The sequence below is a fragment of the Pan troglodytes genome, chromosome 8 (assembly GCF_028858775.2).
Source record: "Pan troglodytes isolate AG18354 chromosome 8, NHGRI_mPanTro3-v2.0_pri, whole genome shotgun sequence".
Classification (NCBI taxonomy): Eukaryota; Metazoa; Chordata; class Mammalia; order Primates; family Hominidae; genus Pan; species Pan troglodytes.
Window position 1 is genome coordinate 130,739,916 of NC_072406.2, and position 15,168 is coordinate 130,755,083.

A 15,168-nucleotide genomic window follows, 5' to 3' on the forward strand; every position below is an offset into this window, starting at 1 on the left:
ACTTCTGCTATAATCAAAAAGCTGAGGATGTACCAAGTAGCTACTGGCTGGAGGTCTCCACCTCTGGTGGCCAGGGTTCAGGAAGCTGCTCCTAGGGCTGTTGGCTCCAGAGTCATGTTGTGCCTGTTGGAATCCAGCACGGAATATAGGTGCTGCAAACCTCCCCACTTAGTTCTGAATTCAAGTCCCAAGCAAGTGCATCTGATTGATAAATCTGAATCCCATCCAGAGCCATTCCTGCAAGGAGCTTGGGACGGGCAGATCTTAGCTTCCCAGCCTCTACCAGAGAGGAGGGTATCCTAGAAGTGGGTTGGAATGGATGCTGAGTGAACCCACCTACCATCTCTACTACAAGTGCCAATGTGGCTGGTATAAGACAGTGGGCGTGGTACCTGAGGGAGATTCAAAATGATTCAAGAACATTGTGCTGGCCAGGTGAGACACATCTCAGCTACACCTGCCTCACTCTGGGACTATGAGGCTCCTGCCATGAACAAAAGCTAGAGAGGCTGGAGGAGAGCTCTAGGTGAATGCCCCAAGTAGGGAGGAGGGGAGGAAGAAAAGCCAGTAAAGCAAGCATGAAAGGAAAAGGAGCAGGGAAGGAGAGAAACCAGGAAGATGGGAGTGGCCACCTGTATTAGGGTTCTCTTAGAGGGACAGAACTAATAGGAGATATATATATGTGTGTGTGTGTGTGTGTGTGTGTATACACACACACACACACACATATATATAAAAGGGAGTTTATTAAGTATAAATTTACATGATCACAAGGTCCCACAATAGGCCGTCTGCAAGCTGAGGAGCAAGGGGAGCCAGTCTGAGTCCCAAAACTGAAACACTTGGAGTCCGATGTTCAAGGGCAGGAAGCATCCAGCACAAGAGAAAGATGTAGGCTGGGAAGTTAGGGCCATCTCTCCTTTCCATGTTTTTTTTTCTGCCTGCTTTATATTTGCTGGAAGATGACTAGATTGTGCCCATCAGATTAAGGGTGGATCTGCCTTCCCCAGTCCACTGAGTCAAATATTAATCTCTTTTGGCAACACCCATACAGACACACCCCGGATGAATGCTTTGTATCCCTCAATCCAATCAAATTGACACTCAGTATTAAACCATCACACACCCATCATCAGAGAAGAGGAGGCCCCTGTAAGATGTACAGGGGCAGCAGGGGAAAGCCGCACTGGAGAGAGTGAAACAGGCCCTTTGGCAGGACCTGGTAAAGCTGAAAATGCACACCCAGTCTCCTTTTGAGAGACTCACACACAGCCTCAGGGAGGCAGGCACAGGCACAGCCACCAGAGTTAGGGAGAAATTCCCACCCGGATGTCCAGCAGTCATTGTAAAGTGGTGGGTACACAGCATGAAATACTTCACAGTTAAACGGAAGTATATGTGTGTGTCCAGATTATATATGTCAACACAGATTTCAAAAGCGATGTTGGATGGGAAAAGCAAGATGACAAATGTGTCTAGAACAATGCCATTTGTGTCAATTTTGAAAACACACATATGAATCCTGCTCAAGGACATGGAAGCATGTGTGTACTTATTGCAGACTGGAAGCATCCACAGTAACCTCCTGCTCCAGGTTAACTCGGGATGGTTGTGGGGAGTGAAATGGGATTGGTCAACATAGCTTAACAGGACTGTACCTCCATTGCTAATGCTTATTTATTTAAGTATGGAAGAAAATAGGATGTTAACAGCTATTAATTTAAGCGGTGACAATGTCTTGGTCATATTCTTTTTGTACTTTGGTTGGTTGTTTAGATTTTTGCTCCCCCAAAAGCTCATGCTGAAATTTGATCCCCAGTGTTGAAGGTGGGGCCTAATAGGAGGTGTTTGGGTTAGGGGGGTGGATCCCTCATGAATGGCTTAGTGCTGCCTTTGAGATAATGAGTGAGTTCTCACTCATTCGTTTCCACAAGAGCTGGTTGTTGAAAAGAGCATGGTACCTCCCCCTCGCTCTCTTGCTTCCCCTCTTGCCACATGAGCTCTGCACATGCCCACTTCCCTTCACCTTCTTCCATGAGTGGAAGCAGCCTGAGGTCCTTATCAGAAGCTGAACCAATGCCAGTGCCATGCTGCTTGTATGGCCTGCAGAACCATGAGCCAAAGAAACCCCTTTTCTTTATAAATGGCCCAGCCTCAGATATTCCATTATGGCAACACTAAGCAGACTAAGACAAGTACTTTTCCATGCAATTTAATTTCTCACAAAATAGATTTTTTTAAGAAAAGAGAGTGGGTGATTCTGAAGTGGTTTTGCACATTTAATGCCACTCAATGCACATTTGTTTCTTACTGACCTGTTTGGATGCTATGATTGTTGTCTAGTGGGAGAGGCAGGATTTGCCAGGGCCAAGGTTTAGGCAAATTGATGGGGCTTCAAGCAGCTCATCTCTGCATTTGGAGATGCAATCTAAAAACATCCCAGCTCTGCTGCTCTGGAGGGCAGGTAGACAGGCTCAGCAGACTGGCAGGGAAGTGGACAGGTACCCTCCACCAGAGCCTGGCTGCCCCCACTCTCAGGATTAGTGGTCCCCTCCAATCCCTCCTCTGAACTTTTCCCCCTCACCCTAAGGAGTCAGAGGGCAATGAGAAAAGTATCCCAGAGAGCAAGGCAGTTGTTCTCTCCAAGGAGAACAGGTGAACCAAAGCAGGGAAGTAGAGTCCTCACAGGAGACAGAGCCTCGACTCTTTCTGGTGAGCCTGACCTTGTCCTGGTTGCTTATCTCAGGCTATCTCCTCCACTTTCATAAACTCTGATCTCCTGGGCAGAGACTGGGAGAAAATCCCATTGGATGAATGCCCATGTATACCAGGCTCTGAGGCAGACACACACTCACACAACAGATTCACTCTCTGCTGTCTCCCAACAAGCCTGTGGGTGACTTAGGGCTCCTTGGTTGCAAGCAAGAGAAACTAACGCTGGAGAATGTAAACAAAAAGGGGTCTATCAGAAGGTTATTGGTTAGGCTCATGGAAGTGACAAGAAGACTTGAGAAATGGATCAGAAGAGGACCTGGAAGCTGGGCAGATCCCAAGTTCTAAGGAATAACATCTCTCAGGAGTCTTGCCAGGGTCTGCCTGTCAGAATGAGGAGCACGGGTCATTCTTGGGATGTCCCTGGATCCACTCTGATTGACCCACCCTCTACAAGTCCCTCTGGGATTGTACACAGTGGAGAAGGTAATTCCCCAAAAGGAAATCAAGGAACTGTTAAAAAGGGAGAAGAGTTGATGAGCAGCCAACAAAGAGCAAATGTCCACCAAACTTTAAGGATGGTTATAATCCCACCCATTTTACCGATAAGGAAACTGAGTCCCAGAGAGATTAAATAATTTTCCTAGGGCCACACACTTAGTACAGAACTGGGATTCCAGCTTCGTTCCTTGGGCCCCAAAGCCCATGCTTGTCCCACTCACCATTCCTAAATCTCCAAAGACCTAAGAAGGGCGAACAGGACAAACATCACCCGCAGAGTCAAGGCCCCCTCCTGAGTTTTATCTCTGTACACAGGTCATCTGAAAACTGCAGCTTTTCAAAATTTCCGTGCTTTCTCACCCCAGATGGAAATTAAGGCCATGACAAAGCTCAGGACTTGGTGCTGTGCTATGGGATGCTGCTCAAGTGATTGCCTTATTATAGCAAGCCCAGAGACGTAATTTCTCAAACCATCTGGCTGGAGTACGTGCCTGGGAAGGAAGAATTAAGATGCCCTTGGAGAGACTAATCAAATAATAAATGGCAGACACACTCCTGAGAGCCCTGGTTCGTGGAGAAGTAGCCCTGGAAGCTGTTAAGGACCCTGCACCCGAGACACGCCTGTGTGCATCTGCCTTTCTGCTCTCCCTTTGCAGAGAGAGAAGGCTCCCTCTGTCCATCCTGGTGGCAAGTGGGGAGGGGACGGGGGACAGGAAACTGAGTTCCAAATGGGGAGCATTCAGCACAGATGACATGAGCTTGTTTCTCTCCTGAAGAGCCCAGTTGATCACACCTGGGCTAAAACATTTCAGCTACAATCCCATGCTAATCTTTTCACCGTGACAGCAGCCAGTATTTCAGCTGCACTTTTCCCTCAGGAAGACTAGGAATAAACAGCAGGGGGAACAGAAAGGCAGCAAGACTTGTAGCAGGACTCTTCCATCCAAGAGTAGCCTTCTGAAACAAGAGCAGGCAGCTTGGAACTGGTCTGAATGTGTTTCAGATGAAGAGGTGGCACCAGGCTAGATATTAAGAGACAATCTCCTATTGACTAGCTCTGAGTTAAAGGCATATGTGTGTTTGGGGGTGGGGTGGTGTGGGCATGCGCCCTGCAATACACAGCGCAATCAGAACAAGCAAGAATCATCCAGCCCAACATACACCAGGGTTTCCTACCCTCAGCACTATTGATATTTTGGGCTGGTTAAATTTTTTGTTGTGGGGTGTCCTGTGCATTGTAGTATGTTTAGCAGCATCTGGGGCCTCCACCTGCTAGATGCCAGGAGAACCCAACCCCATCTCTCTCCAGACCCTTCATCCTTCCCAAGCTCATTCCCCCCACCCATCCCACCAACAATGCCAACAGCCTAGGTCAGAAACTGCTGGGCTGTGGGCTAAATTGGGCTTGCTTTGGTTTGCTGGTGTTTTAAGTTCTTTAATTGGCTGCTAGAAGAACAAGTTTAATTTTCAACTTGTCCTGATAATTTCAAAACTTAGAAAACACGGACTTCCCTGGCAAACTCCAGGGTCCCTTGTCCCCATAGCAACCTCTAATCCTACTCACACCCACCCCACTGACTGATGGGACCAGCCCAGCCTTCTAGGCATTTGTGTTTGTGCCCCTGGTCTGTGCAGATGTGCCCCTGGTCTGTGCAGATGTACCTGATACCTTGAGCCCTAGGCCCCTCTGTAAATACCCTCTCCTGACCCAAGGTGACCCTGAGGCCAAGGATTCCATAGTATTGTTTCTAATCCTTCTTTCTTATAATGAGGCCTCTCACTGTGGGGCACCTCACAGCCTACAAGGCTGTCTCACAGTTTCATGGCCATCCTCTTCGTCTTTGCAACAGCCCTGGAAGATGGAGGCATAGGTACAATCTCCCCCAGACTATAGGAGGGAAAACTGATTCACTTTACCCCAATGACCCAACTTATTGATGGAGGAGCTGGTTGGAGCCCAAGGCTCTGGTCTAGGGTTTGCTCCTATTATAGGAGATTACAGTAGAATCCTTCTGATTCATATATTGAAGCCCTAACCCCCAGTGTGGTCATATTTGGAGATGGCACCTCTAAGGGAGTAATTAAAATAAAAGCATAAGGGTAGGGCCCTGATCTGATAGCATTTGTTTCCTTGTAAGAAAAGACACCAAGAGCTCCAAATTTCTGTCTCACTTGCTCAGCACACACACACACATTGAGGAAATGTTCTATGAGCACCCAGTAAGAAGGCAGCAGTTTGCAAGCCAGAAAATGAGCCCTCACCGGAAACCTTGATCTTAGACCTCCAGACTCCAGAACTGTGAGAAAATAAACATCTGTTGTTCAAGCTCCCCAACCTGTGGTAGGCAGCACTAACATCTCTCAGCAGGGGCCACCTTTGCACAGGGACCCCCTGAGGACTGTGGCCCCAGGGCTGAGAAGCTGGTTGGTGAGTGAGTGCTCACTCTGCCTCTGCTCACTCTGCTTCAGCTGCACAAGGGCCCTGCTGCTCCCCCATCTGCCACCCCAGCCTCAGGACTTTGCCTGGCTCTCCCCTCCACCTGGAGCTCCCAGGTCTCTATTCTGTTTCTGCTTGCTTCCCCAACTCAGCTCCTCGGCTTTCTTTCCCTTAGAGTACTAGTCTCTATGTTGCATTATATCATGAACTCACTTGCCTGCTGTCTGCCTCTCCCACTAGAATCTAAGCTCATAAGCAAGGTTGTCTGTCTGGTTTATCTCTGTGTCTACAACAGAGCCTAGCACATAGCGGACACTTAATAGCAATCTTGGTTTTTTTCAGACTGCTATAATAAAATACCAGAAACTGGGCAGCTTATAAATAACAAGTTTATTTCTCACAGTTCTAGAAACTAGGAAGCCCAAGATCAAGCTGCCCGCAGATTCAGTGTCTGGGGAGGGTCTGCTTTCTGGGTGAGAGATGGCACCTTCTCTCTGTGTCCTCACATAGTGGAAGGAGCAAGCAAGCTCTTTGATCAGGGCATTAATGCCATTCATGAGGGCTCCACCCTCATGACCTAATCACCTCCCAAAGGCCCCACCTGTACATGCCATCACCTTGGGGGTTAGGCTTTCAACATTTGAATTTTAGGGCTACAGAAACATGCAGATAATAGCAATAGCTAATTGCTGGATTCAGCTTATGTACTTGATGTATTAAAGGAAAATTGAGCCATTATGTTTTTTTGTTTTTTGTTTTTGTTTTTGAGACAGAGCCTCACTTTGTTGCCCAGGCTGGAGTGCAGTGGCATGATCTCAGCTCACTGCAACTGCTGCCTCCTGGGTCCAAGCGAGTCTCATGACTCAGTCGCTGGGACTACAGGCGTGCATCACCATGCCCAGCTAATTTTTGTATTTTTAGTAGAGACAGGGTTTTGTCATGTTGACTAGGCTGGTCTTAAATTCCTGGCCTCAAGCGATCCACCCACCTCAACCTCCCAAAGTGCTGGGATTACAGGTGTGAGCCACCGCGCCCAGCCGTTGTTTTTATGATTATATAAGAAATGTATGCTCATAAAAAAATCAGATAACACATCAACTTACAAAGAAGGAAATAATTCTGACTCCAGTCTCTTCTATCCTCTCTACCATCTCACACATATCAAAGCACTTGTTAAAATATTTATGGTCTTCCTTCTCTTAGATCTTTTTCTAATACTAAAATACTTAATATATACTGGGGCCCCTTGCCCCTCAGAGATCCAGATGTGGTTGGTAAGACTGCCAATTCATAGCCCACCACAGTCCCCAGTTCCTGCTGGTTCCTAAGGGCCTCCTCTGCTCCCTGGTCCGCTCAGCTGTGGACCCTGCACCCCATGTGCTGTGTCTGTTTCTCCCCCTAATTCCCCATGCATAGAACTCAGCTGTCTTGCCACTGTCCATAGGAAATCCTCTCAGGCATTTTGACTTTCCTGAATACATGGGAGTCCCACTGCCAATGTTGTGGTCACTCCTCCCTGACTCCTAGACTGCTCTGGCAGCTCCAAGCCAGCCCACCCCGCATCAGGCAAGGAGAGGTGATGCTTCCAGCTTCACCCTCAACCTGGAGCTCCCTCCAGGGATCAGCAGAACAAAGCAGGCTCCATCTGACCAGAGCCACCCTTCTGAAAACACAGTTGTTATAAAAAGCAACAATGACAACAAATCTGTTACACATATATATACCTTTTTACCCAAACAAGATCATACTCTGTTATGGACCAAACTGTCCTTTCCCCCTTCCCTTTCAAATTCATATGTTGAAGCTGTAACCCCCAATGTGACTGTATTTGAAGATAGAACCTTTACGGAGGTAATTAGGAAGACAATTCAGGTTAAATGAGGTCATAAGATCATTGAATAGAGCCCTAATCCTGTAAAATGGGTGCCTCTATAAGAAAAGAGACACCAGCAGTCTCACTTTGCACACATGGAAAAGGCCATGTGAACACAGAGCAAGAAGGTGGCTGTTTGCAAGCCAGAAAGAGAGCCCTCACCAGAAACAACCCTTTGGCACCTTGATTTTGGACTTCCCAACCTCAGAACTATGAGAAAATAAACATCTGTTTAAGCCATCCAGTCTTGGGTACAGCAGCTGGAACTCATCAACACATACTCTACACACTATTTAATAAACTGCTTTTTCACCTAGTAGAATATGGTAGATATCTTTTTGGGTTCTTTCATATCAGTGCTACCTTGTTATTTTGAACAACTACATTCAGCTTATACTAAATATTTCTGAAATTGAGGCTTTTAATGTGTGTCCAAATCAATGTGTTCTGCCTTAGAACAGAAACTTCCTGAGGGCTGGGCACAGTGGTTCATGTCTGTAATCCCAGCATTTTAGGAGGCCGAGGCAGATGGATCACTTGAGCCAAGGAGTTCCAGACGAGCCTGGGCAACATGGCAAAACCCTGTCTCTACAAAAATTACCAAAAAATTAGCCAGGCATGATGGAATGCACCTGTAGTCCCAGCTACTTGGGAGGCTGAGGTGAGAGGATTGCTTGAGCCTTAGAGGTTGAGGCTGCAGTGAGCCAGAATCACACCACTGCACTCCAGCCTGGGTGACAGTGAGATCCAATCTCGAAAAGAGAAGAAAAGAAACTTCATGAGAGCAGCATCCTGAGAACCAAGAGTAGGAAGGCTCAGTCTCCAAAGATCCTACGAAGCAGAATCCACATCTCTGACAGCTCTGCAGAGATGAAGACATAGTCATGTTCCCCTAACCCTGGGATAAGACCCCTCTCTCATGCGCCTCCTTGCAGTGTGGTCAGGGGCTTCCTTCCCCTGAGCCCGTGCCCCCTCCCAGAAAAATGTAGCCTCTGAGACACAAGCAGGTCTGCAGCAAGACCGCTTCTCTCCCTCCCTCAACGTGCAGGTTGCTCTCAGAGTTGCTGCCATCAGAAGTTTTCTAGGCAGAGGTTAGTGCCTCATGAATGTAATTAGTGATAATGGCCCTGAGTCAGCCAGGAGGTCTGTTTTTCAGTCGGTTTTTCAAATTAGGACAGAGAAAACATTTTCACTGCCACCCAGGCTGGCTGGGTGCTGTCCATGCTGTGACCTTCCTCCCTGGCCCAGTCCTTTCAGAAATAGAAAAATCCCACTTCCAATTAGAGGACGAGAAAGGCACAGCTCCAATCACTAGAGCTGTTGACAAAAATCAGCCACATGCTGAGGCAGGTCTGCTGAGCTGTTCAGACCATGTGCTTTCACAGTCCTGGTGCTTGTACCTGGCCCTGGCTGGGTACAGGAAACTTACAGGGGTCTCTATAAAATGAGGGGGTTTTGGAGACAGGCGGGCAGGGCTGGTTGGAAAATCTTGAGACAGATCACCTGCTACCCTGCTGGGCAACCCTCTCCTGACCCCAGCAGAGTCCCTCATCCTTCTTGCAGCTGGCCCTAACCACTTTCCAACTGGAGATTGATGACCTGCCTCAGTTTCTTCCTCCCTGTAGTTCTTGGGGGTGGGCAGCTGGACCTCTTCTCCTCAGCTCTTCTTCCCTCCACCAGCGATGCTTCCTCTAAGATCTCCCATTCCTCCCCATCCCAAAGACAATGACGATGACAAAGAATCACTTACAGAACAGTGGGGCTTCATCAGACTGCATCCTTTCTGTGGACCATCTCACCAAATGCTCAGTTTATCTCTGAGTGGTAGGTCCTAATGCTATGCCTGTCCCACACATGAGAAAAGTGAGATGTCCCAGGGTAGGGATGGGGGAACATGACAGTACCTCCATTTCTTTGCCTACAGAACTGTCAGGGATGTGGGTTCTGCCTTGCAGGACCTTTGGAGACTGAGCCTGGCCATTCCTGGTTCTTCAGATACTGCTGTCAGTGAATTGCCCAGCTAGGAAGTGGTGGAGGTGAACTTGGACCCCAGTGCACCTACTCCTGAGCACCATACTCGTGCCTCAACAGAAGGGTAGAGTGTCAAAGACCCCAAAGGGCAAAGGTGGAGGCATCCCACTGGAGTGGGAACGTGCAGGACCTGCAGCTGGACACTGCTCTGGTACCACCTGCATCTGATGTTTTGATTGGTATCAGGGAACCTGCCCCCGATAGTCATGTAGGTTCTTTTCTATTTTCCCTAAGCATCGGCCGGGTTGAGAAATAAAGGGACAGAGTACAAAAGAGAGAAATTTTAAAGCTGGGCATCTGGGGGAGACATCACATGTCGGTGGGTTCAGTGATGCCCCCTGAGCCGTGAAACCAGCAAGTTTTTATTAGTGATTTTCAAAAGGGGAGGGAGTGTACGAATAGGGTGTGGGTCACAGAGATCACGTGCTTCACAAGGTAATAGAATATCACAAGGCAAATGGAGGCAGAGGGAGATCACAGGACCACAGGACCGGGGCAAAATTAAAATTGCTAATGAAGTTTCAGGCACCATTGTCATTGATAACATCTTATCAGGAGACAGGGTTTGAGAGCAACCGGTCTGACCAAAATTTATTAGGTGGGAATTTCCTCGTCCTAATAAGCCTGGGAACGCTATGGGAGACTGGGGCTTATTTCATCCCTACAGTTTCGACCATAGAAGACGGCCACACCCAAGGGGGCCATTTTAGAGGCCTACCCTCAGGGGCACATTCTCTTTCTCAGGGATGTTCCTTGCTGAGAAAAAGAATTCAGTGATATTTCTCCCATTTGCTTTTGAAATAAGAGAAATATGGCTCTGTTCCATCTGGCTCAGTGGTGGTCAGAGTTTAAGGTTATCTCTCTTGTTCCCTGAACATTGCTGTTATCCTGTTCTTTTTTCAAGGTGCCAAGATTTCATGTTGTTCAAACACACATGCTCTACAATTTGTGGAGTTAACGCAATCATCACAGGGTCCTGAGGCGACATACATCCTCCTCAGTTTACGAGATGACAGGATTAAGAGAGTAAAGACAGGCATAGGAAATCACAAGGGTATCGATTGCGGAAGTGATAAGTGTCCATGAAATCTTCACAATTTCTGTTTAGAGATTGCAGTAAAGACAGGCGTAAGAAATCATAAAAGTATTCATTTGGGGAACTAATAAATGTCCATGAAATCTTCACAATCCACATTCTTCTGCCATGGCTTCAGCTGGTCCCTCTGTTCAGGGTCCCTGACTTCCCACAACACATTGGGTCTAATGGTCATGGCAGGGAGGAGTCCCCACCCATACTGTAAACCCTCAGAGGGCACAGCAGCATCAGCTAGCTTTGTCTGGTATGGGTCTTTGTGCATCCCTTGAGGCCTCGTGCCAAGACAAGAGTGCCCACCTGAAAGGTTCCCAGCCTCCCACAGCTGGGCTGGGATCATGCCTGCCCCTGCTCACCCCCGAGGCTGCTGGGAGCCCTCAGCTAAATCTCCTCAGCAGGAGCTCTCCAACCCTGCAGGCCTGAGTTCAGCCCCATACCCCAGCAGTTGCTCTACCCTCAAAATCCCCCACAGAAGGTTCCTGGTCATTTCCACTCCAATTTCCCTGGCTTTATTTAGCCCTTGACACCTGTCCTGTCCAGCCCGTTCCCCACTGGGAGACCAGAGGAAGGGAGGAAAGGTCATATGGGAAAGACACCTGGGGACACAGTCCATCCCTGAATCAGAAGGCAGGGGGGCCAGGTTCAGGGCTTTCTTCCTCCACTGACTCACCTCTCAGGGTTCAATTGCCTCATCTGTGCAATGAACATGAAAGTCACCAGCCCGCCTAAAGGCAGAAGCTTAGGCAGATGAACTTCTGAAGGCATGTCCTACCCTCAGGCTCTATAATAGATAGGTCTAATAGGTCACAAGTAGCACTGGGGATCAACACGTGCTTGGGAAGGCTGCAGAGCTAATCCTCCTCCTGGTTTCTGGGGCAGTGTTTGAGTCTCACCAGTCAGTTACTGCAAATGGGCTCTGGGATAGGCGTTTCATCCCCATACCCCTTCCCTTCTCTCCCTTCTCTTTCCCTCCCCACTGCAGGATACTTCCTGCCCCTGCTAAGGTGGCTTCCCCCAGGACAAGGTAGGGACAGTCCAGCCTTACAGGAGTGCATGCTTGTCCTCCAGGTGAGGGCTGAGTTGCTCATACCTGGTATTCTCAGCTGCTGCCTTCACTGCAGCTTTGATGATGTTGCTGCTACCTTGGTTCCAACACAATGGTCATTCATGGCCACAGGAGGATTGCCCCTTTCCAGAACAAGGTGGAAGATGACTGGCAGGCACAGGCATCTGTTCTCTGGCCTCTAAAGCCCTCAGTGAACCTAAGATTAAATAAGTAGCCTTTGTTGCCACTGCTAAGAGGAAGGGAGATGGGACCAGAGAAGCCTCAGAGGGAGACAGTCCATGGAACTAGGGTTGTAGGGGGAATTGAGGGTGCTGACTCCAAACTCCTCCAGGCACTGCCTTCAGTCTGGGCACCTTCTGGGCTGTCAGCTGGGCAATCCCACCACCAGGAAGGTGAGCCTGGGGCATCAGGGGCTGCTGAGCCATGGGCTTGGGTCTGCCTGAGTTGGCACCACAGGGTCTACAGCATCTCTCTGGGCTGATGGCCTAGGCTGTGCAACCTCAGGGAACATGCTTAACTTCTCTGAGCCTCACGTTTCCCAAATGTCAAATGCACCATATGGATACAAAGATCTAGTTTTCAAACACTTTTAGCAGCAGATCCTCCAAATGTAAAAGAGGTGACGGCAGAGCCTGATGAATTTGGGAGGTTCTGGCACAGTTGGGGCCCCACCCAAAGACCTACCTATGTGGTCATGCTCCCCCTCAAGGGCTGGCCGGCTGAACTGAAATATCTTACATGTAAACTTTCACGTAAATATCTTACATGTAAACTTTCACGTAAATATCTTACATGAAAAGTTAGCATAAACTCAAATTCTCAAATGAATTGCTGGCAATTGACTTTCTGCTAGTAAAGTTTCTTAAGCAAGCATGAATTTCCCTTTAAAAATCTAAATATTGTGCTTACCAAATCAAGCAAGAAATCTGGTTACATAGACAAAATGGTCATTTGGCAAAGTAATTGGTGAGTTTTGTTAGAATGCAGAAATGTGGTCTCCACCCCAGACCCACTGAATCAGGCCCTGCATTTTAACAAGATCTCCAGAGATCCCTACTGTCCTTCAAGTTTGAGAAGTGCTAAGTTAAAGCAATCACATTTGCATCACCCTAGCTCTTGAGAAATGGTCAGCATTCAGGCCCCCACTCCAGGGGTTCTCTGTTGGCCTTGGGTGAGGTCCATCCAGGTGCCCAGGTGTTGTGAAGTTCCCCAGGTGATGTCAGTGTGGATGCAGGGCCTGACTGCTGGGAGGGCCAGCAGCCACGCTTGTCTAAATGTCTTCATCTTCTCCCTCTTCTTTCATTCCCTTGGGGACCTTGAATTTCCAAGCTCTGGCAGATGCTCTCACTGGAGCCTGATTTCTGTCACCTAAAGCTGACAGTCACAAGCCGACAGCCAGGGAGATGCATCCCTTTCAAAGCAACTGAGTGGTGTGTCAGTTCATACTTTGCATGGGGCTAACCACTGGGAGGATAACAGTCACAGAAGCGACCCAGTGGGGACAGAGGCAGGGCCAGCCTTCACTGACCACTTACTTCTTGGACCATCTCAGGGCAATTGGTCTGGGCAAGAGAGCCCTGTCCAAGCAAAGATCACAGGGCAGCCGGGGCAAGAGGGAGGCTGCTGGGGCTAGAAGAAGGGGCTGTAATGAGGACCAGGGGAAAGAGTAGGAGCTTAGAGCCTCCATCCCACCAGCTGGGACTCAAAGCCAAGATTCTGAATGCTCTTCAAGCTCTGCTTCTCAAGCTCCAGCCTACATCAGAATTACCTTGGGGCTTTTAAAAATACAGACTACATGACTACATAGCTGTCACCATGGCTGCTGTCGGTGCAGGGGAACCCCCATCCCCAGATGTCCCCGGATGAATTGCTCCCAAAAGGCAAAGCTGTGAAGACTGAGGAGGAGCTGGAGGAGGATGATGATGAGGAGCTAGAGGAGACCCTGTCAGAGAGACTATGGGGCCTGACGGAGATGTTTCTGGAGAGGGTCCGGTCCGTGGCTGGAGCCACTTCTGATCTCTTCCTCTTTGTGGCTCAAAAAATGTACAGGTTTTCCAGGGCAGCCTTGTGGACTGGGACCACTTCCTTTATGATCCTGGTTCTTCCCCTTGTCTTTGAGACTGAGAAGTTGCAAATGGAGCAACAGCAGCAACTGCAGCAGCAGCAGATACTTCTAGGGCCTAACACAGGGCTCTCAGGAGGAATGCCAGGGGCTCTACCTTCACTTCCTGGAAAGATCTAGATTGTTACTGCTGTTTGAGCTATCTCGGTGGGAGAAGTTTGAAATTCAGTAGTGTTTGAACTGCTGATTATTTGGATTTTTTTTCTTTAACTTTGGCACATTGATCTATCTAAATCTAGTAGGGAGAATTCTCCCCACATTGTCTCATGGAAAGACTCAACTTGCAACTGTGCCCTCCACACTATCCTGACTTCTTTTCTTCACTCTGATACCATAGTGCAGCCATGCAGACAGTTATTCCAGCTCTAGCCGCTCCTTTCACCAAATTGCTCCTAACTGGAAGATCTCACTTTCCCTTTGTGGGCTAGGAACCGATGAAAGTGGGAGGGATGTGCCCCTGACCATTAACGACTGCTTTTTTATTTATTTTTTGGAATAGAAGGGTTTTTCTGATGTTTTAGAATTTTTATGGTTTCAGGTCTTAGATTTAAGTCTTTGATCGATCTTGAGTTGCTTTTTGCATAAGGTGAGAGATGAGGATCCAGTTTCATTCTTCTACATGTGGCTTGCCAATTATCCCAGCACCATCTGTAGAATAGGGTGTCCTTCCCCCACTTTGTTTTTGTCTGCTTAGTTGAAGATCAGTTGATTGTAAGTATTTAGCTTTATATCTGAGTTCTCTATTCTGTTACATTGGCCTCTATGCCCATTTTTATACCAATACCATGCTGTATTTTGGTGATTATGGCCTTATAGTATAGTTTGAAGTCGGCTAATGTGATGCCTCCAGATGTGTTCTTTTTGCTTAGTCTTGCTTTGGCTATGTGGACTCTTTTTTTGGTTGCATATGCAATTAGGATTGTTTTTTCTAGTTCTGTGAAGAATGATGGTGCTATTTTGAGAATTTGCATTGAATTTTTAGAATGTTTTTGGCAGTATGGTTATTTTCACAATATTAATTCTACCCGTTCATGAGCATAGGATGTGTGTCCATTTGTTTGTGTCAATGGAAAAACATCATGTGTCAATTTCTTTCAGCAATGTTTTGTACTTTTCCCTATAGAGGTCTTTTACCTCCTTGGTTAAGTATATTTCTCGATATTTTATTTTCTTGCAGCTATTGTAAAAAGGGCTGAGTTCTTGATTTGATTCTCAGATTGGTCACTGTTGGTGTAAAACACAGCTACTGATTTGTGTATATTAATTTTGTATTCTGAAATTGGGCAGAATTCATTTACCAGTTTTAGGAGCTTTTTGGATGAGTCTTTAGGGT

At 47.7% G+C, this 15,168-nt stretch overlaps 1 pseudogene; it reads left to right on the forward strand.

The window, feature by feature from the left end:
• Nucleotides 1-3,104: 3,104 nt before the first annotated feature.
• On the forward strand, nucleotides 3,105-13,975 carry LOC100613418 (mitochondrial import receptor subunit TOM22 homolog; annotated as a pseudogene).
• Nucleotides 13,976-15,168: the final 1,193 nt, after the last annotated feature.